The 23,784-nt window shown below is 34.5% G+C and overlaps 1 long non-coding RNA gene across 2 annotated transcripts in view; it reads left to right on the top strand.

Moving 5' to 3' along the window:
• Nucleotides 1–5,962: 5,962 nt before the first annotated feature.
• Nucleotides 5,963–23,784, top strand: part of LOC140599009 (uncharacterized) — a 72,772-nt gene continuing 54,950 nt past the window's right edge. The window contains exon 1 of one of the 2 annotated variants that reach the window (XR_012001579.1): nt 5,963–6,218. This is a non-coding gene — a long non-coding RNA (uncharacterized lncRNA). The remainder of the gene's footprint in view (nt 6,219–23,784) is intronic. The other variant, XR_012001580.1, reaches the window with a different exon arrangement.

Below are 23,784 nucleotides of genomic sequence, written 5' to 3'. Positions count from 1 at the left end.
TTTTTAGCACTGACCTGTGCCACTGGTCTGTGCACGAATTTCTTTCTTTAAGGCTGAAAAAGTCACCAGTCACATTCATTTCCTGTAATTTCTGAGGTTTAGATTAGATCTCTTTGTGTGGCTGAGGGAAGCTTTTGAGTTATTTCCAGGTTTGGGGCTGCTCCAGCTGATTGGAGCTATTATGTAAGTGGGTACTTTCTGAAATTGCCAGGGAACCTCAGGAAGTTGTAATTCACCTGAGTGAGAGTAGGAACTTCTTTTACATTGTCTCCAACTTCTGTTGCTGCTTGTTTACTGGATTTTAGCTCTCCATTAAACTATTCTTCCTTTTGCCAACTCCCAATCTTCCATAATGATCTTTCACTGACTCCCTTTGAGATAATCTATTAGGAGAATACAGATATGCATATCAAATACGATGTCTCTGAGTAATCTAACTGTGCCTGAGAAGAGCTATGCATCAGCAGCTTCCCAAAGACCTTACCAATGACCTTCCCTTCTCAGTGTAGCTCTGCTTACACTGAGAGCCATGTAGGATTCTTTCAGATATCCTTCAAAAACCTTTCTCTTTAAAAATGAGAGATTCACATCCAGTTATTTTATTAAATACATATTTGCAAAGTTTATATAGTATAACAGGCACTTTTGTAAGTACTTAGGATGCATTGGTGAATAAAACAAATATCCCTATTGTCATGGAACCTACATTCTATACAGGTGAAGGCAGATCACTGAAATTAAGAAAGGATGAATCAGTTGTACATCATAATATAATCATTGTAGAAAAAAAAAAGAAAAAAATATAGATCTGATTAAGTCTCTACAGAGCCCAGATATTGTAGCTTTCTAAATGAAGAATAATCAGACAAATCATGTTTGAGGACAACTTATTTTGGCAAGTGATGCTAAGAACAGCAACAGGAAGGATAAAGCATGGAGGGAAGGAAATCCAATGGAGATGCAAGTACCTTCCAAATAGTCCTATGGAGTATGTCTCGGCACTGTCCACTCAAGAAGCCAGTGGAGGGAATGCTTCCACACTGGCTCTCATCAGACATTAGAAAGGGACAATCCCTGAGATGTAATGTCCTACACCTGTAAGTCTATGCTACAGGTGAGCTGGGTTCTGCCGGCATCTCAGGATGAAGTGAGGGTCAAGCACCAGAGTGAACGTGGCAGATACATGGTGCTATCAGAATATACAGCTGAGGGGAAAAAAAAAAAAAAAAAGAATATACAGCTGCACAGAATTGGGTTGCCACAGCAACGGCTGGAGTAAAAGGAGGAGGGGGCACAAGAATCTGAGGTCACGCCCAACACACAAGGGCTGTGGAGGCTGGGATTTAAATATGATGGTTTTATGTATGTCTCACTGAACAATGAGATGTGATCAAAGGCTTCGATTAGGTAAGAGAGAGAGTTATATGCACATGCAGAGTAAGAGCATTCCAGTTGGAGATAAGAGGCTGCACAAATGTTTTAACCTTTTTGACCAAGAGCAGAGGGTCTAGTGAGGTTGGACTTATGATTTGTGAAGCCAGAATAGGGCCCTACAAATAGGGTCCTGATCAAATAGGGCTCTTGTAAGAATTTAGACTTGCATTCCAAGCGAAATAGGAAAACACTTAAGGCTTTTTCAGGCAAAACGTAACATGTTTTGCTTATTTTAGAAGTTAAATTTTTATTTTTAAATAAGAGCTGATTCACATGCAATTATTAGTAATAATGCAAGAGATCTTGTCAGCCCTTCACCTAAGTCTTCCACTATTAACATTCTGCAAAACTTTAATATAGTATCACATGCAAGATAATATCCTACTTAAAAGCCACTGATCTTATTCCTATTTTCCTACTTCTCCAGTTTAATTGTCATTTATATGTGTGCATAAATCTGTGTGGGTTTGTGCATTTACAAGTGCCACCAAGATACAGAATGACTCTATCATTGCAAAAATCCCTTCTATCACCCTTCAGTCACCACACCAATCTCCCTTGCTCCCTGTCTATCCCTCTTCCTCACCCCTGGCAACCACTCAATCTGTTCTCTACTTCTGTAGTTTAGTGATTTCAGGAATGCTGTGGAAGTGGAGTCATACTGTAACCTTTTGAGATAGTGTTTTTTACTGAGCATCATTTTCTTGAGAGCTATCCAACACTACATTTCCCTGTATGGCTGTATCCTGGTTGGTTTACCCATTCACCTACTAGAGGATATATGGGTGTTTTCTGGTTCAGAACTATTATGAATAAAGCCACCATAAACATTCATTTACAGGTTATTTCATGAACCTGAGTTTCCATTTCCCTGGGATAAAGGCCCAAGAGTGCTTGGACATATGGTTACATGTATGTTTATTTTGTGAGAAGCTTCCAAACTACTTCCAAAGAGGCTGTACCATTTTCTTACCACTATCAATGTACGAGTTAAACAGTTTTCCCCAACTTTTAGTGTGGTCACTGTTTTTATTTTATCCATTCTGATTGGTGTACAGTAATATGTTGCTATGTTTTTAAAAGCAGGGTTATTGAGACATAATTCAGAGGTTTTTGTCACTGCTGCTTTATTAAAAAAATCCTTATAAATATTATAAAACCAATCATTTTAAAATGAAACTATTTGTGAAATATTGTCACCTATATCAGTACATACTGTCCTACTTGCCTCTGAAATATCCTATAGATATCACCTAAAAGAATAAAACTGCATATAGAAAACAAATGCATGAACACAACTCTCCAGCGAGACTGATATTTCTTTATTTTAAAAGTTTTAATTAAAAGTCTGTATAGATTATGGCAGGGACTTATATTTCTTTAAATGACTTTGATTTATAGACACAGGTTGGGAGCTGAAATGAGACGAGATCAGGAGAGGCAATTCACTGAAGCATCTGGTCATCTACTTCTATTCCAGCCTCAGGACCTTTAATTGCAGTCTAATTGTGCAAATGGGGATTGGACTGACTTCATGTCAGATTTTCTGCAGGTGACAGAGGAACAGATACATTCTTTACCTGAGAACTGTGAGAACAGTTCACTCTCAGATATATAAAATCTCTTACAGAGCTTATTTTATCTGATTACATTCTACCCTATGCGAGAAAATATGATGAAACCACACTTGTGGTTTGCATTTCTACTAACAAAGCCCAGGCTTGAAGGCAAACATTTTTCTCACTTTAAAATTTCCTGGTTGTCATTTAATGAGGGAACCAATGCAAGGTTTCCACAACAGAGCTGCTTTCAAATGTATTTTCACAATTTTGTATTCTATCTTATGAAGAAACAATGGCTTAAGAAAACACTGCTGATGCATTTTTTGTGTGTACATTATACTTCTGAGATAAGACGGTATTTAGCATTTTACTGGCTACTTCTTTATTTTTACCTTGTGTAAATATGCATTAAGAAAGTGAACAAATATCCCAAAATACACTTGAAAGAGCCCTGACTGGCAGGAGCTTTAGGATTTTATCTAATCCTAAAACATTAGTAATCACATAAATTTGACCAAGAGAAATGGCACTGATGGAATGTCTTTTATATGTTAAGTACTGTCAGTAGATTTTCTACCTAAAAGTAGAAACTCATTTTAACTCTTAGGACCAATGTGATGATGAATTGCAGGGAAGCAAGTATGTTAATGAGAATAATAAATAGACTCTAAACGTAAGGAACTAGAACCATTTTCCCAGTTTTAAACTTGGAAATAGCAGGTGCTATTCTGGGAAGTTCTGTAAAACCATATGTAAAGTCTAAATAAGCGTAAACAAAACTCTGAAAAAGCAAAACATATTTTTTTTTTTACATTTAAAATAGATCAAAGGGAGTCAGGTGCATTAGAATCCTCCCGTAAGCCTTTTCATTACAAATGTTTTCTTAGACAGTTGCACACAAGGGCTAGGTTTTCACTTTTGAACTCAGCCTCCTACTGCTACTTCACTGAATAGTGATGCGTATCTACTAGACCAATCAAGTGATTTCTCCAAGTGTTTGTGAATAGAGTACAGCCTGCTGATTGCTTGAATGAGAAAACTTCTGGGTGGTTTCCTTCTAACCAGTGACGGAAATTGGAAGGTAAACCGCTTAGGACAGATAAGATTTTATTATTATTTTGCTGTTTTACTATTGTTTTTTTTTTCATTTTTAAGGACCTGACTTTCTAGGATATCATAACCTACTTTTCTTAAATATATATATACATATAATCAAGAGTATGTGTCTTAAGTCTAATCCACTGATTCTCAATACTCATTTTAAATTAGAATCACCTGGTGATAAAATCTATCAGCACCTGGGCACACTGGTTTCCAAGTTTAATCTCTGAGATGCCCAGATACCAGTAAACTATAAAATATCTTCACATAATTCCTCTTTGAGCACCAGTGGTCTAACCATTGATTTAATGATCATTTGCAGAGTGAACAGTGTGTGAACATCCCTTTTTGTGCCATCAAATACATGTTGGCCTTTCAGAAAAGGTATAAGGAAATACTTAACGCAGGTTACAGTGAAAGAATGGACCAGAAGATAAGTCTAGCAAGCAGCTATGGAAGGACAGAAGGATCACACACTAAGGAAGAGGAAAAAACAAAACCTTTTAAAACACAACACAACAAAACAAGAAAAACTATATCCCAGAAGTTAAATGTAGAAGAAAGGGTTGATTTTACTGTTAGGTCAGAGGACATGAGAGCAACATTCTATGCTGACTGAACTGACTCACTTAAGTCAAAAACAATCTCATTATGCAGACAGGACCTCCTTGAATACTTGGGCAAGAGGGCACCGGCACCGAGATCCATGCTCTGAAGAGTCCATACATTACAAACATACTTACACAAAGTGGATTCGAAACCACATGAGCATATCTGTCCCTCAGAAGGGGTTGGATTCCAGCATAGATGAGGCCCTGGGTAGGACAGCAGTGCATTCACCCATTATAACAGGGACCGTGGAGAATACATGGCTAAATATGTGCATAGGTTAGCATATGTAGCAGTTAAAAACCCATGGAGGGGGATTCCTGGGTGGCTCAGCGGTTTAACGCCTGCCTTTGGCCCAGGGTGTGATCCTGGAGTCCCAGGATCGAGTCCCACATCAGGCTCCCTGCATGGAGCCTGTTTCTCCCTATGCCTGTGTCTTTGCCTCTGTGTGTGTGTATGTGTCATGAATAAATAAATAAAATCTTAAAAAAAAACCTGTGGAGGTTTGTTTTCTCATTATTTCAGCTATTTTCCAATGCAATAACGATTAGTAAAGGAAGTAATAATGAATGAATAAAAAAGTACTGAATTTCTCAGAGCTTTCTTAACAAACTAAAATTTGCTTCAATTCTCCTTGTTCTATTAGTATAGTCACTTAAGAATAGAGAATGACTGAAAAGTCACATATGTACCTTGGAGAAGTAGAACCCAAAAACAGAGTGAGACTGATAGGGAATTAAGATATGACCAGGAGAACATCTCTCCTCTCACAGGCCATTCCAACCAGCACTTCCTAGGTGATGCTTGGCCTTATCTGTTACTCATTTGTATAAGGATCATTAAGTTTCACTTAAAAGGTAAACACCAAAAGGTAGGACATATAACTGTCATGAGGCAGGCCTAAGTTAGTCTGAGTATATTATCAGATGAATAGTACTCCAATGGGGCAGAATTCTGGAAGGAATAAAGACACTGAAGAGTAAATTTCAACAATACCTATAAAGAGGGATCATTATCACTGGGAAGAAGACATTGGGTTGAAGGAGGAAGAGGAAGAGGGGGAGAAAGAAAGAAGCCTGGGTCTCTGAATGACTGCAGAAAGCAAAGCCCACCTTTCACACTATGACATCCACTTTGCACCGTTATTTGAGAGAACAACAGGCTTGTGTTTGAGCAGGAACACAATTGAGACCATTGTTAGAGCAGGGCACGCCCTGTGACACTACAGCAGTGAACATTCAGTGAGTGATTCTTTTGTTCCAAGTGCTATGTTAAAATCTTAATATGCATCATCTCGTTCCCAAAACAAAATTATGTGTTTGGTATTACTCTGATGTCCATTTTACAGATGGACATTCAAGAGCTGGAATATTTTCCCAAGGTTACATGGTTGAGGAACAGAGCTTAGAATCATCAACTACTTAAGGCCAAGTAACCGTAGGATGCCATCCCTTCCTACCTAACCACAGACCGGTCCTGCAGCTGACACAGAGAGAAACTGGAAGAAGGAAAGTAAGTAAGAACCGGGCTTTTTGACAACTAAATTCTGCAAAGGACATAAGAACTGACAAAATAAGGAGAATTAAATACTGAAGACAAATTCTGCCTCCTTTACACTGTGCCTGAGACCAATGATTGTACTTAATGCGGCTCTCTACCCGGATGCTTATACAAATAACCACAGGCCAATTAAAGACACTTGTGAACAAGTGATTTTATTAAAATGTATTCACCTGATGAAATCTTCTAATGCCTGAAGAAAATGAGAGCTGAGTAGAATATGCAATTGGGAACAATGAAAATGAAATTGACTATTTTGAAGCATAATTACTTATGATAATTTAGTTTAACACAATATGCTCTATCAGCAAATATTTTCATAGTAATATTATTATTTACTTCTCTGAAATGCCTGTCTTATTATAATAAGTATAAAATAGTCAGATATATGGACTGAATTTAAAGATTAGCAGTTAGATGTCCTTGAAAATTATAGATTGTAGACTATTGGAGGTATATTTTAATTTATATCAAACATGAAGTACTTAAGACACCTCTAAAGACAGTCATTTCTCACATACAATCTTACTATTCGAAGGAAAAATGTGAATAATAGGTGTTTAATGAATATGACACTCTTAATACTTAATATTCATAGGTATATGTTACATATATAACAATTTATATTAAGTCAAATAAATTTTTCTACTCCCTTAACTGGGTGACACTAATAGCAAGACATATTAAAGTGAGTGCCCTCAGAGAAAGAACATAACAGAGGAGGTACTGAAAATATTAGGGAAATTCATTTTCATTTACAGGATACCTCTTAAATTTGTCTTCTCACTTACGTATAAAATGGAACATTTCGTTGAGTATGGAAATAAATTACTTTCTATTAAGTAATATTTCATTGTCTAGTAAATAAAATTTTCTATATCAATTTTGCAGGTATCATAATGTTCAAATATGCAATGTAAACAAGAAGAAAGCCAAAATAAGATATTCTAAACCCTTAAAATAATGTGAAAATAATCTTAAATAAGATGTAAAATTTAACACGGTCAAATACAAAGTCCTCATTGTCTCCTCCTTTCTCCCAATTTGTTCTAAAATTCTGAAACATCACACACTGTTTTGTATAGTCTGGATAACCTTGCATGTTCTGACCTCCTGTCACTATATCAAGAATGGAATGGGGAGCCATATGGGGCCAACCAGAGGCTAACCTAGATGTTACAGACACCAATTTTGATTAGTTGGTGGCGACTACTGAACCTGAAATGTCCTCATGACTTTGGGTCAGTTTTGGTCATTTTCACTGCAATACTCTTTGACTACTGCATGCCTACTAAGTCTGGCAAACCTGTGAGTGTGCAGAGAGATTGGAGGTGCACTTACAAAGCAACTGGACTCAAACAGCTAAGCTGAGAAGTAACTATCAGAGAGTAACTGAGCTGAAAGTCATCCGTTCCAGTGACCCACTTCTCCCAATCTCTGCCCTTTTAGATTCAAGGTAGTCAGGGCAGGTTTCTATATTTGCAACTTACTCTACACCATTTAAGAAATTATTATTTAAAGAAAATAAAACAAAAGACCCCACAAAATTAAATTTGATAGCAGTCACTGTGAACAAAATCTGTAAGATTCAGGTCATAAATTTTGTGAGATAACATCTAAAAATTAGGGCAGGTCTAAGTTGAGCTACTGGAAGCACAGAGTAATTTAATATGAATGTGAATAATAAAAAAATACTCCATCTCCAGAGGACTAGGCTAAGTCAAGGATATATTTTATAATCTCTTATAGAATGTAAATGTATTTATATGTACAGAATTAGTATTGAGGAAAATAGCAAAATAAAAAAGTGGTTAATAAAGAGACAGAAACACAAAATACACAAAACAGAGTAAGAAACAATATAAAACTAATAATAAGGTAGATAATTTTGATCCCTATGATTATCAGGGTCATTTAAAAAACATAGCTCACATACTTTTCGAGAGCATATGTAACTTTCTCCATAATTGGCCACAATTTAGTTAATAAAGCTTCAGTAAATTAGAAAGGATTGCCATTATTCAGTGTTTGCTCGCTGACCCTGATAGAATAATTAGTTACAAAAAGGGTGGGGGGTGGATCTCAAAGCACTTTAGAAACAAAGTAAGTTAGTTCTAAATGACCAAAAGAACAAAATTAAATGAGTCACAAATAAAACTAGAAATATATTTTTTAAACATTTTTTTAAAGATTTTATTTAATCATGGGAGACAGAGAGAGAGAGAGAGAGGAAGACACACAGGCAGAGGGAGAAGCAGGCTCCATGCAGGAAGCCCGACGTGGGACTCCATCCCGGGTTTCCAGGGTCATGCCCTGAGCCAAAGACAGCGCTAAACCACTGAGCCACCCATACTGCCCCTAGAAATATATTTTTTAACCTGGATGTTAATAAAAATACATTAAAACCTATAATATGCAGGTAAAGGGTTGCTTACAGAGAAATTTATAGCCTTGTCAAAAAATTTTAAGAGCAATGATCTAAAATTTCATTTTAAGAAACTCAAGGAGAGTAGCATCTAAGCCTTATTACTTAAATACTAACAAAATAATAACATAATAATTGCAAAATAATAACAGAAATAAATAAAATTTACATCATAAAATAGGAGAAAATTAAGAATAGTGTTTGTAAATATTAATTAACTTGATAAACCCAACTAATACTGTTCAAGTATAAAATCAAAAGAAACCAAGAGCACTCAGCTAGCTCAGCTGGAAGAGCCTGAGACTCAATAGAGAAGAAAACCCAAACATCAGGCATCACTACATATGCAAAGAAAATACAATGATCAACTTTCAATTAACAAGTTTGAAAGTGAAAATAAAATGAAAAATGCCTTGAAAAACATAATTTATAACTTGATAAAAGAATAAATAGAATTCGAAATAATTTAATATCTATTAATGAAATAAAATTGGTTATTAAAAACTTTCTTATGGTGAAAAGTTCATGCTCGGGTAATTTCATCAGTAATTTTACTAATTTTCAAAAAGTAATCCAATATCAGTTAAATATCTGAAGAGAACAGAAGAAGAGGATATTTTCTAATTCATTTTGTATCACAAGTTTTAACTTTAATATCAAATCCTGACAAGGATATTGCAACAAAAACAAAGGGCAAATCCCTCCTTGTTATAAACATAGATGTAAAATCTTGACCAAAATATTAGCAAATCAAATCCAGTGATGTAGAAACTCAAAATCCATCATGACAAATTGGGAGTATTTTACAGGAATAGAAAAATATTTTAACATTTGAAAATCAATTGATAAATTCTCCACATTACTAGGAAAAAAGGAAAAAAAATATATTCTTATCTTAACAGAAGTGCTGCTGTTAGTATTCACCATAGGGAACTTCTTTAATAAATAAGCCTCTGAAAAAGAAAAACAAAAAAATTAATTCAATGATCCATAATAAAAGATTATTTAAATTATTTTCCCTTAGGGAAAAAACGAAAAACAAAACACAAAACCCCTGCATCCTATTGCTGTTTCTATTTAGCATGGTATTGGCTATCTTGGCCAGTGAAATAAAGATAAAAGAAATAGAAGAAAAGCACAGGAAGGAAGAAACAATATATTCGGTGTGGTTATGATTGGATACAGAGAAAATCCAAACAAATTATATAACAATAATTAGTGAACTAAAACGGTCTTGATATATCATATCTAAATTATCTTTGAATTGTCCAAAGTTAAAGACAGAGAATTTTTATGAAATATCATGGCAATCATGAAGAAAAAACTATAGTTGATATGTTTGTTGTTTTTTTTTAAATAAAGCTAAGAATATTACTACCAAAAAAAAATCAAATTTGCTATGAAGTGAATGTTTGTGTCCCCCAAAATTATATGTTGAAACCCAATGTTCTCAATGCAATAGCATTAGGAAGGGAAGTCTCTGACAAGTGCTTAGGTCATGAGGTTGGAGCTTTCATGAATGGGATGGTAATCTTAAAAAGATCCTACAGAGCTCCCCTAGTCCTATATCCTCACTAGACATTGAATCTGGCAGCACTTTGGACATCCCAGTCTTGAGAACTGTGAGAAATAAACGCTTATTGTTGCTTAAACATCCAGTTTATGGTATTTTTGTTATAGCAGTCTTAATAGATGAAGATAGAATTTTTCAAAATCATGACATCATATGGAGTATCAGTCTACCTTCCTTAAAGCTTCTTTAGGCAGATGAATATTTAGATATGATTTTTAAGGAAGATATCACTAAAAAATTCTGTGAATCATTGATTAGTGAATTAATTGGGACAAATTTAAGAATTGGTATATATAGATGGTAGTTTAAGACATGGAAGTGAATGAGATTAATCCAAGAAAAGTATGTAAGTGAGAAAAATAAAAGCACAAGAGTAAAAGAGCATCTTAACTGCTCTCTGCCCAAAAGAGGCAATACAGTTTTTTACATGTAGTATTTCATGATACAAAGGTAAAACGGCTAGTAGGCTAAATTGTTGTCCACCAAAAATTACTCAGATAAACATGACTTTTGCATTTTGTTCAAAGTTCACTAGGAAAGGTGACTCAGAATTTGTTTTGTTGTTGTTTTTAAAGATTTTTATTTTTTTATTCATGAGAGACACAGAGAGGCAGAGACATAGGCAGAGGGAGAAGCAGGCTTGCCTAATGCAGGACTTGATCTCAGGATCCTGGGATCAATGCTCTGAACTATAGGGAAAGGCTCAACCACTGAACCCCCAGGTGCCCCGGAATTTGGGTTTTCTAATCTATTCAAAGATCTGTGTAAGATCTTTTGTTTTCTATTAATTTTTTTGTACCAGATTTAACTATGACAAAATTTTATGTATATATATAAATATATATGTATATATATATATATATAGTATACAACATGATGTTTTGATACATGTATACATAATGAAAGGGTTGAGCTAATTAATATATCTACTACCTCATAGTTTTATATATGTGTGTGTGGGTGTATAAAAAATATGTGAGTGTGTATATATATGTGTGTGAGAACACTTGATATCTACTCTCATTAAATTTCAAGTATACATTATTAAATATAGCAAACTTCAAGTATACATTAAGTACAGTCACTTTGCTACACATTAGATCTCTAAAACTTCTATATCTTATAATTGAAAGTCTGTACCCTTTTGCCAAATTCTCCACCCCACCCCACCCCACTCAAACTCTTACAACCACCACATATAGGTGGGATCATACAGTATTTGTCTTTCTGTGTCTGGCTTATTTCAATTAGCATAACATACTCCAGATTCATTCATAAATGACAAGATTTCCTTCTTTTACGTAGCATGGTAACATCTGTGCTGGGTTCTATCTATTATCTCTCAGCTTTACGTTCTCCTTCTGCATATGATTCTCCATAACATCAAGATTATAAGTCTACCAAAAAGCAAAACCCAACGCACAAGCAAACAAAACGAAGAGCAACAATAACCAAACTCTTTCTCCATACTCCCTCCCATGAGTGAGCTGCCTCTCTAACACATCCTGCCAATGGAAGTCAACAAAAGGAAGGAGTAAGAAAGAAAGCATCATTTGTTTTTTGGTTCCTAGTGATTCCTGTGTTAATAACAGAAGCACTAAGGGACCTGAGGGTGACTCCAGGGATCTGGGCTCTCAGCAGGAGAGCGGACCCCCATTCTTCTGATCACGGGTGATGCTCTTCTAATAGCAACTATGCTGGCAACTGGGACCTCCAGCAGTTAAATGGTCTGTGTGGGCTGTTTCCATTCAAGCTATAAAAGCCTCATGATTTTTGATAACAACTTTCTCTTCTCTTTAGCTCCTCCAGCCTTTCCAACCCAGCTGCAACCAATTCCTATGTGAAAATTCCCTGGATTAGAAGAATCTAAAGTAGTTTTTGTTTTCCTGACAGGACTCCAACCAATATAAGAATATTGAAGCAGAATGACAGGGATTCTGATCAGTTATTTTACAGCAGGGACTCAAATGCTGAATTAAATTAGAAAATGCATAATTCACATATGATATGAATTCAGTAAATACTATTTCCACTATTAGTGGTCATTATCCTCATCATCCTAGTTACAGGAACTAGCTTAAAATGACCAATTTTTAATTCATATAATTTTTCTCTTTCTTTTGTCTATTATCATTTTTAAATCAACAATATTGGAATGGTTACTCTTTCCAAATGATATATTCCTAAATAAACTTTGTTTCCTGAAAATTGTCGTAGATCCTATATCATGTAGTTTTATAGATTTCTGGATGTAGGAGTTTTCTGGGGATTAAAGAGCTTTAATCTAAATCCTAATATTTTCCTCAATTGAGGTGAGAAAGATAAACTCTGTATTTCCTACATGTGTATGTAGAACAATTTAAAAGCACTCTGTAGTTAAAAATTAACATATCCATTCATTAACTCCTTCCTCCCAAGAAACATCAAGGCAAGGAAACTGATGTATTGTTTTCGGTGCATCTAAAATAAATATTTACTTTAAAAAAATGTTTAAATTTCTGGAGTTCCCCTAAAAATAATTAGTTCAAATCAACTATTTTCATATTGTTTATGTAGACACATCTATAGATATAGATACTCACCTCACTCTAAAATAGTTCAAGTGATTAAAAATCCAGATATCTAGTTTCCCAGGACAACAAAAATAATCAAGAAGCAATATGTTGAAGAAAACTCAAATGAGAATGTTGTTGTTTATAAAAAGAGTAATTAAATGACAAACTCAATATAAGTCTCACAAGATTTCAGAGTTGGACTTTCATTCTGTCACACAGACAATATTTTTAAAAAGTTGCTGAGGTCAGAAAGTGTTTGCTACATAAATTCAGAAAAAGGCGAAAACCTAGCCCAACTTTATAGAAAATATGCCTCGCAAATTTCATAATGGGTATTCTTTAGGGGCCAGGCCCAAGACATACTTGATACAAGAGTGTTGTCAGAGCTAGCTATTAATGGGGATATTTAGGTTTCCAAAGGAAGAAAAGCTAAAACCAGTGTTCCAGATGGCAAGTTATTGTGAATGCTTGTTTCTGTTATAAAACACACCTGACCGCAAGGCTAAAAAGCTAATAAAAATGGCCATATGAACCTTCATAAATCAAAACATATTTATTTCTCTTGCAAGGTTTGTTTTTTAGGGCAGGAATACCATAAGTGAAACCCATTAAAATCTGGGGCATGTTAGTACTAGACCATATATAGTAAGAACATTGTACATAGCGTGTGAGAAAGTTCTCCTGCTGATTTAAATGTCTCATATGCTTATACAAACATTTTATTACTGAGAATTGCCAAATGTGGACATTTATTACTGCAGATGTAACAAATGGACTAGAAAATACATTTATGGACAACTTGCTTAGTCCTGAAACCTAAGACATTTTTGGGTCTCAAAAAAAAAAAAAAAAAAAAAGGCCAACTGCTAATGCTATTGTATCCTTGAAGGCAGAAAGTGGAGTTTATGGAGGGTGAAATAAGAGTTACTAAATGATGCAGCTCAACTGCTTTTACTATTTAAATGAAATGCAAAAGAGGTTGATGGGGAACTCAAGAGTGAAAAAAGGTGCCTAGGCTATAAGAAGTTTTCAGGAATTCAAGGCATTGATCTCAAATAGGTCATGACATTTCATAAATCAAAATAAATTGATTTCTTTCCTTTTGCCATTTTAGCAAGTGGAAATAAGAATTTAAAAAAGATCATCGACTCTATACATTTGGTACTTGTAAAATTAATGTATTGCCAAGCTTTGTTCATAGAATTTCCGAGGACATCTAATGAAGATACCTGACTATATTTCTAAAACAGGAGTATTTATTTAAAGAATTATAAACGATATTCAAAGTACTATTAAAAAATCGAAGCACATGGGTGGCTTAGTGGTTGAGCCTTAGGCTGAGGGTGTGCACTGGAGTCCTGGGATGGAGTCCCACATCAGGCTCCCTGTGGGGAGCTTGCTTCTCCCTTTGCCTATGTCTCTGCCTCTCTCTCTGTGTCTCTCATGAATAAATATAATATGTTTTAAAGAGATATATAAAATCTTAAATATAAAATCATTTTATTTGAGTCAAATAATATATTTCCAGGTGTTCCTTTGATGTGCAATTTTAAGACTTTACTCGCTAGAATCAGGATTATACCAGATTTGTAGAGCTGCTTTTATCACCAAAGAAGCTCAGTTCTCCACAAATGCATTTCCATTATCAAGAGTAATTCTTCTTCCATGCCACTGTATCCTTCACAATATAAATGACACACCCTTAATCTCCTGTACCTACATTTCTATCGTTAGTTACAGAAGTAGAGCCTGTCCTCCTACATGTATCCTAACAACCATTATTGATTTTGGTACTAACCCTCTTTGAACAGAATTAACTATAACAGATAAAATTATGGTAAAAAATTTTGAGCATGAAAATAAAGTAAATTAATTCATGAATTATATAGAATAAAAGGAAAATACTTATATTTTCAGGCAGTTTTTCACAGTATATATATACACAGGTGGGTTGGACTTTAGAAGTGACCCTTTAATATAGTGTGATTTAATTTTACTCAGTTTTCGTGATCTTCCAAGTGAGATTTCTTTTCAACAGTTCCTTCATGGAGGAAGGAGGAATTATGGTTTAATGAGCACAGGGTCTCAATTTGGAAAGATGATAAAGTTCTGGAGATGGACTGTGATGATAGTTGCTCAGTAATGTGGATGCACTTAAGGCCACTGGACTGTACACTTAAAAAAGTTAAAATGGTAAATTTTATGTTATATAAATTTTATCACAATCTTGAAAAACAGATAAAAGTATAGCTTTTTATTAAAACAGAGTCTGTAGCTTTTGGAACCATTTCATTTTGCTCCTCACATCAGTCTTGTGACAATAAAAGATTCTTCTTGTCTACTGTTTCCCCTTGGTTATGAAAAAGAGTCATTAGAAAAAGAGCTATTATCAATTCAAGAGCTGTGGGAGTCAAGTCCAAGTATTTACATTCAGAGACATTTTGAAAAAGTCATACTCAATGACACAACATGTGTGCATCATCACACTGGATGATGCCATCTGCAGGAAGGCTGGCTTAGCCATGAACAGGGTATAATGATTTTTTTTTCCTACTCATTAGCAGAGAGAGGTCGTTTGACTCTACATGTGATGGTACACTAAAATAAAATAGATGTATCCTGAAGCAAAACCAACATTGTTGGGAATTATGCTTTCATTCATTCATTCATACAGAATTTACTAGGAGCCAACATTAAGTGATGGTAAACAAGATAAAATAAGACACAATCATAAAGTTCACCACTTACTGAATGAATGTACTTTTCATATAAGTAGCTTTTTTAGCACCAAGTCTCCTGTGTTTAACACCAATCCTGTAGAGATCCTCCATTTATTGTCTCCAGTTTGTGAAATAGGAATAATAGTTGGATTTGTCTACCATTTGTCTACCATAATGTATGCATTATGGTGAGGATTAAGTGAGATAATCCATATAAATGTCTCATTATCTGGCACAAATTTACAGCCAACAAATATTAGCTGTTATTTTCATTATTTGCAGTATTATTTAACACAGGATAAAATATCTAGCCATTTACAGAAAGAACAGAATCACTAAACTTAAATATTTTTAGCTGACTTATGACACAAGAAATATCTGGCAGAGAATTTCAACATGGATATTTGCATTTTAGGTAAAAACCTCTCTAATCAGTAAGCATAGTTAAAGAGAGCACACTAAAGCCATTATAAGAATAAGATCAAAAAGAAGATAAATTATTTCAGAATATATTTGTGAATAAGATAGGAATATATGGGATAAATGGTAATTTGATTAGTGAATGTGTACCTAATTATGTAGCTATACCCAAAGGATAACGATTAATGAATTAATATCAACTGGAGGAAATTTGCTAATGACCTGAGTCAATTGTCCATCTTACATGTTTTATTAATCCTGCTGTTTAGCATATCCTATGGGGCTTACCTACTGAATAAGCCATTGCTATCAAATGATTTAATTATATACAACAGAAACAAGAAAAATCTGAAAATAAATAACTTCCAATCATGGCACAAATCTATTAAGATGAAATTATGTAGATAAAAATGCATATTGCTGGACTTGTATCTAAATATTCCAATAAAGAAGTTCAAGGATCCTCGAGGGAGGAAAGATTTACTCTCTGACAAATTATTTATCCCCTGTTAGAATGAGTAACAATATTCTTCTTGGGTTATTTTGAGAAATAAAGGAGATATATTCTATAAAATACTTTGTGAGGGGTGCCTGGGTGGCACAGTTGGTTAAGCGTTGGACTCTTGGTCTTGGCTCAGGTCATGATCTCATAGTCTTGAGATCAAGCCCCACGTGGGTCTCCTCACTCAGCATGGAGTCTGCTTGAGATTCTCTCTCCTTCTCCCTCTGCTCCTTCTGTTTGTGCTCTCTAGATCTAAAATAAATAAATCTTAAAAAAATGCTTTGTGAGATCCCAGGCAATAGAAATTATTAAATAATTGTTAAATATTTTACATAGCAGAATGTGAGGGGGGAAAAGAGTACACTTCTTAGTTTTATAGCTCAATATAAGCCAATGATATAAAGATACAAAAAATAAAATTCTTTTTTTTAACTGCATAAGATAGAACAGACAGGTAAGGTGATAAACACAATTTCTTCTGTAGCATACAACCCATTATGTAGTGCCATTTTTTGAGGAAGAAATTGAAAAGCTGGCACATATTTGAAAAAAGTATCATCAAAATGGTTATAGGTTTGTACCCATGAAGTAAAGTAAAAGTTGAAAGATGCACAGAACAAAATTTGGAGAAGACAGAATTTCAAAATAAAAATATGATTTTTTAAAAATACTTTTCTATAAAAATTTCTTTTTGACTATGCACTGATTTCTTTTGTTTCTCTCTAAAGTAAACAAATTAAGTAAAGGTAGTACAGATGAACATTTACAGTTTACAACAAGTAACTTTTTAAAGAGATCCCAGTTATCTCATTGAGGTTGTATAGAATTTTGAATGTACCATATTATGATTTATTTATACTATAAAAAATGATACAAACTACTGGGAGATACAGAGCCCCCTGAGATACAATGGAAACTATTTTTGCAAACCATGAAAGAAAAAAAACACCCAATACATAGTATGCTTTATGCTTAGACCCTGTAAAATTCTATAGAATTCAATAAATCCAGTTTAAGAATCTTTCACTCTGGTCATCTTTATTATTTTATTAATTCTGATTTTAAAATTTTCCAATATGACCAAGACATGATGTAGCAAACAGCATTTAAAGTGTTTTGATTGAGTTTTATTCTGTTGCTTATTTTTCTAGGGGATAATTCCATGATCACAATAAATAATATGGTTTTACATGACATACTTGTATTACTATAGTAACAACAATTTTCCCAACATTCCATATCTAATGAAAATATAAAAAATATATCCAAGCTTACAGAAATTTTAATTCTCAAACAACCTCTCTGAAAAGATTGTTTGAAGAATTAAAACAATAATGTGAGACAAAGTGGGATATTTGAGCCAGAAAATAATGGTACTTACTAACCTACTTAAAGTAAGAAGAATTCCCAGGCAATAGCTATTCAGTGGAACTGTATCTCCAAATCAGATATTTCTAATAAAACCAGTTAAAATTATGCATATTTTAATATTTATAAGTTATTCAGCCAAAATTATTTGTGTATGTGTATATATTTATGTATTTTTAATGTTTCAAGGTTTTATTTAAATTCTAATTAGTAAAAAAAAAATAAAAAATAAATAAATTCTAATTAGTTAACATATGGTGTAATATTAGTCTCAGGAGTAGAATTTAGTGATTCATCACTCACATAGGTGTTGACCTAGTGCTCATCCCAACAAATGCCCTCCTTCATCCCCAGCCCCCCCACCTCATCTCCAGCAACCCTCAGGTTGTTCTCTAGTTGAGTCTGTTATGGTTTGCCTTTCTCTCTCTCTCTCTCTCTCTCTCTCTCTCTCTCTCTCTCCCTCTCTCTCTCTTTCCTTTCTCCTATGTTCATCTGTTTTATTTCTTAAATTTCACCTATAAGTGAAATCATATGGTATTTGTCTTCCTCTGACTGACTCTACTTGGCATAATACACTCTAGCTGCATCCATGTCTTTGCAAATGGCAAGATTTCATTCCTTTTGATAGCTGAGTCATATGCCTCTGTGTGAGTGTGTGTGTGTGTGTGTGTGTGTGTGTTTAACCATATATAAATACACCACCTCTTCTTTATCCATTCATTAGTCAATGGGCACCTGGGCTCCCTCCATAATTTGGCTACTGTTAATGTTATAAACATTAAGGGTGCATGTACCCCTTCAAATTATTTTTTAAATATCCTTTGGGTAAATACCTAGTAGTACAATTGCTGGATCATACGGTAGTTCTATTTCTAACTTTTTTTTAAAGATTTATTTATGTATTTATTTATGATAGACATAGAGAGAGAGGCAGAGACACAGGAGGAGGGAGAAGCAGGCTCCATGCCACGAGCCTGATGTGGGACTTGATCCCAGGACTTCAGGATCGTGCCCCGGGCCAAAGGCAGGTGCCAAACCGCTGAGCCACGCAGGGATCCCTATTTCTAACTTTTTGAGAAACCTCCACGCTGTTTTTGGCAGTGGCTGTACCAGTTTGCATTCCCATTAATGGTATAAGAGGGTTCCCTTTTCTCCACATCCACACCAACATCTGTTGTTTTCTGTGTTATTAACTTTAACCATTCTAACAAATGGATATCAGAAACTGCAGAAATACCTCAAACTCTATAAAAATAATTCTTATTCTTTTTTTTTTTTAATAATTCTTATTCTTAAGCAAATTAAAATTATGGTTTGTGGAAAAATTTTTAACTCATTTTTTCTTATGTATTTATTCTTCTAAATGTTGGTTTATGTTAGCTTGTCATGGTACAAATGTTTTTTTTTGTTTGTTTGTTTCACTCATTTATATATTTTTCAGCTGGTTTCAATTAATATGTGGTGATGTTTGCTTGTGCGTGGAGTGTATATATGGAGAGTGGGGTGGGTCAGACATTCTTACGAAAGCAAATTGTGCTTATTCATATGCCAGTTTCTAACATCTACAATAGAACAAGAAGAGAGCACACAATGTTTATGTTTGTTGGTGAGGACAGGAATGGAGATGATGAAGAACACTCTTTTTCTGCCTCTTCCTTTTACCTCCCAGATCAGCCTAGGGTATAGTACTCTAGGAATATGATTTTCATTATTTTCTTGCCCTATTCAACTTCAAATGTGGTTCCTAGAGGGTTATGATAAAATTTTAGAAGATGAGATAGCTCACTCATCTTAGAGATACAAACCTTTATAAACAGGCACAATTTCCTTTTATATATATCTGTTTTTGTGCATGTGAATGCATGCGTACCTAGAACTTTTTTTGTGAAGGAAAAAAATAGAAAACAATGTTTCTCCTGTTTCCAGATTCTTATATCCATGCAAGGAAAATTTAGGTATAAATTTTCTCCATGACTCTAGCTACTTTTTTCCAGTCATTCAATTTTTTAAATTACATATCTGATACCTTGCATGATCTCATCTCAAAATGCAAACCTATATTTTCTACTCTGAGCACAAGGAATTTGGCAACTGAGCCAGAGTGCTTCTATTACCAGTACTTATTATTTATACTTTGACTAATAATGATGGTGGACTAGAGCAAGCTGGGATCTTTCTATCCAATATAAAGCCTTTGATTCAGAAAAAAGACAAAAGAATATAATTACATGGTCTGTATTCCAAGAAAACTAGATATTTTTAAACATAAGCAGAAATTAGCTTAAATAATGATATGTCAGGATACAAAGCTTCTTGAAATTTTTGTTTAGTCTTTTGCTTCAAATTTCTTGGTCATGATGTGCCAGAATTTTTTTTTTTTTAAAACACAAAGTGCAGACATGCTACTTGTTGAGATTTTTCTCTTTCGGCATATCTTCAGGTCCTGTGATAAAAATTTAAATCATCACAGATAATATATTTAAAGTTGGTTTTTTAAACTACAACTTTCCAGGTTTTTATAAGGAGAAAATGATTATTTCAATGCACATTGTGATTACTTCTTTAGTCAATGATTGAGTGGTTATATATTGATTTACTATACATACTGAGCAATCTCTCTTTTTTTATTTATTTATTTGAGAGAGAGAGAGAGAAAAGAGAGAGGGGGATCAGAGGGAAGAGCAGAGGGAGAGGTACAAGCAGATCCTGAGATCAGGACCTGAGCGGAAATCAAAAGTTGGTGGTTTAACCAACTGAGCCACTCAGGTACACATATGTACTAGGTGCACGTAGAAACGGATGCGAGGTATTTTCTGGCAACCAGGATTTCACAAATAAGTGAAAAGAGAAATGTACAATTGAGTGTTTTAAGTAGTTTACTACAATAATGCTATGAGTGGAGAGTCATTTCACAAAGGAGGGTGTATATCTCTTTCCAAATTTGCCTGGAAATGTCCAACAAAGGGAAAAAATGAAACAAAAGAAAAATTGGGTTTTGCTAACTATGGAAACACTAGGCAGCTGAGTGATAAGGCATTCAGGTCAAATGGTTAACATGGATTTTTTTAAATATTTTATTTATTTATTCATGGGAGGCACGGACTGAGAGAGAGAGAGGCAGAGACACAGGCAGAGGGAGAAGCAGGCTCCATTCAGGGAGCCTGACGTGGGACTCAATCCCAGGACTCCAGGATCACGCCCTAACATGGATTTTTTTGAGAGAGAGTGACAATTTCAGTACAGTTTCAAAACAACATTCAAGTAAAGTGAGATTTAACAGGTAGATTTGGGAAGTCTATGAAAGGCGCCCTACTGAATATGCAGAGGAACTTAAATTGTGTGAAATTAGTTGAAGCTTACACTAGTGTACTGATAAGTGGGGCATGATATGAGCTACAATTCCACAGGGTATTGGACTCAGAACATTCACAGACTTGAGAGAATGCTGATGTTGGTTCTCATTTGTCTTAATCTAGTAACTGGAAACTTCCTAAGTAAAGCCACTGACATTTATCTACAACCTCTCCTACTTGCAGAACTCATCAGAGAACTATGGTAAATGATAAACCTTACATACCCTCTTTAAAATTCACGGGATCCCTGGGTGGAGCAGCGGTTTGGCGCCTGCCTTTGGCCCAGGGCGCGATCCTGGAGACCCGGGATCGAGTCCCACATCGGGCTCCCGGTGCATGGAGCCTGCTTCTCCCTCCGCCTGTGTCTCTGCCTCTCTCTCTCTGTGACTATCATAAATAAATAAAAATTAAAAAATAAAAATAAAAAAAAATAAAATTCACATATGGGCTTCAGGTGTCCCACACTAAAACATTTGATCAATTTATAACAAGGAAAAATACAGATTAACTAACCTTGTTACTGGAAATTATGAAGTTTTATTTCAGTTAAAATGCTTTGTCATAGCTATGAAGAATGTCTATTCCTTAAGGGGAAGTGAAGATTAAGGTTTTCCTCCTCTGGGTTCTCTGAGGTAAATGAGGCCAGAGAAAAATAAATTGTAGAACTTGAAAAGACTTTCTTCCTTAGGTCTATTTGGTTTGCCTCTTAGAGCTTGGTTGAAGAAAAGCTATACATACATTTCTTTCAAATATAAAAATAAATTCATACTGTAATTAGCAAAACACTACTGAAGTATATGTCATATATATATAAATATATATATCCTATGTTCTGTGTAAATTATGTAACTATGAGTCTTTCTCAACTTTAATATGTGTAAATTTGTTTCTTTATAATCATACAACATGTCTTTTTCTTCAAGTTCTCTATTGATAAACTTTCCCTTTTTTCTTCTTTTTAGAAATAGTTTCTCTTTTTTCCTCTCCCTTCTCTTCTTTCTTTTCCTCTTTTTTTGGCCAAATTAATTTTTTTTCACTTGTCTGTGTAGTTTCCTTTGGTTCGTTTCATTGATTTGTTTGTTGTCAGTCACACAAACAACACTAAAATAAATTTCCATATACAAATTCACTTACATACGGGGGCTATTATTTTTGTACAAGGCAGTCACAAAACTTTGATCACAACATGAAGTTTATTTTACAAGATGAGCTTTTAATTTTAAAAGAATTGCAATGCAATTTTCCCAAATAGCAGTAGTAATTCACACTTCCTTTAGAAAGAATATGAGAAGCAATGGATGCTACAAAATTTTTCCTTATTGATCAATTTGATATATTCTGATTTGCTTTTGCTGAATTACTAAATCACTTGAATGTTTTACTCATTTTGACTGGGCATTTAAATTTATTGAACAGTGATTTGCCAATTCATGGACATTGTTCATCTTACTTTATGGTTGATCTACCCCCACTATCTTTGTATCATAAATATTAACTTCTCATCAGTTGGGAAGTTTTTTTTTTTTTCCTTAAATAAGTTTGGAGAAATTTTAGCTCTCATTTATGACGCCTTGAATATATATACTGAACTGTAAGTCTTTAACTCGTCGGCCGTGTGGTATCCTATCCTTATTGTTGTAGGCTCCATGAATAAATAAATAAATATATATATTCATTATATATATATCATATATTCATTATATATATAAATAATACTGATTTTTTTGCTTCTGTTTTTTTTTAACTCTCACTCTCTTGATTTCTCTCACAATTTGTCCCACCCATACTGCTTTTCAAGTCAGTGAACTGATCATTATTCAATACTTTTTAGATTTTATTTATTTATTTGAGAGAGAGAGAGAGAAGGGCAGAGTGGGAGGGAGAGATAAGGAGAAAATCCTGAACAGACTTTCCCACTGAGCACAGAGCTTCAGGCAGGGCTCAATCTCAAGACCCTGAGATTATGACTTGAGTTGAAACCAAGGGTTGGATGCTTAACTAACTGAGCCACTGAGGTGCCCCATTACTTGGTACACTTAGGTCAAGTAGAATACTGAAGACTTCCCTTTGTTTGACACATCTCTTTCCTCACCCCATACACCATCAGCTGACTCTAAAATATAGTCTGACTACATCCATGCTCTCAGCTCAGATGTCACCTACCTGGTGGAGCTTCCCATGCCAGCCAATACCACCCAACCTGCCTTCTCATTCCCACACCCAACAACAGCATTCTCATAATCACTTCCAAATGCCCTGTTATTTATTTTTCCTTTTAATGTCACAATGTAAGATGATCACAGATAACTAATATGTTTAATGGAACTATTAATTCCTACTGTTGAAAATAATATTTAGCTATAATAAGTACTCATTAAATATTTACTGAATGGATTCCCTAAGGTTTCTACATAGAAGATCATGAATCTACTGTATGTGTACATGTATGTATGTGTATGTATAGAGAAATGGCATGGCTTCAGAAAATAGTAATTTGAGTTTTAAAAAATCCTTTCATCTATGCATTTTAAATCTGAGCAACTATCTTTCTTTAAGATAATTTATATCCACTAACTATTAATATAGTGCTGGCCTCCAAATT

This window comes from Vulpes vulpes, chromosome 5 (assembly GCF_048418805.1).
Source record: "Vulpes vulpes isolate BD-2025 chromosome 5, VulVul3, whole genome shotgun sequence".
Classification (NCBI taxonomy): Eukaryota; Metazoa; Chordata; class Mammalia; order Carnivora; family Canidae; genus Vulpes; species Vulpes vulpes.
This window is presented reverse-complemented; position numbering and strand designations above follow the sequence as displayed.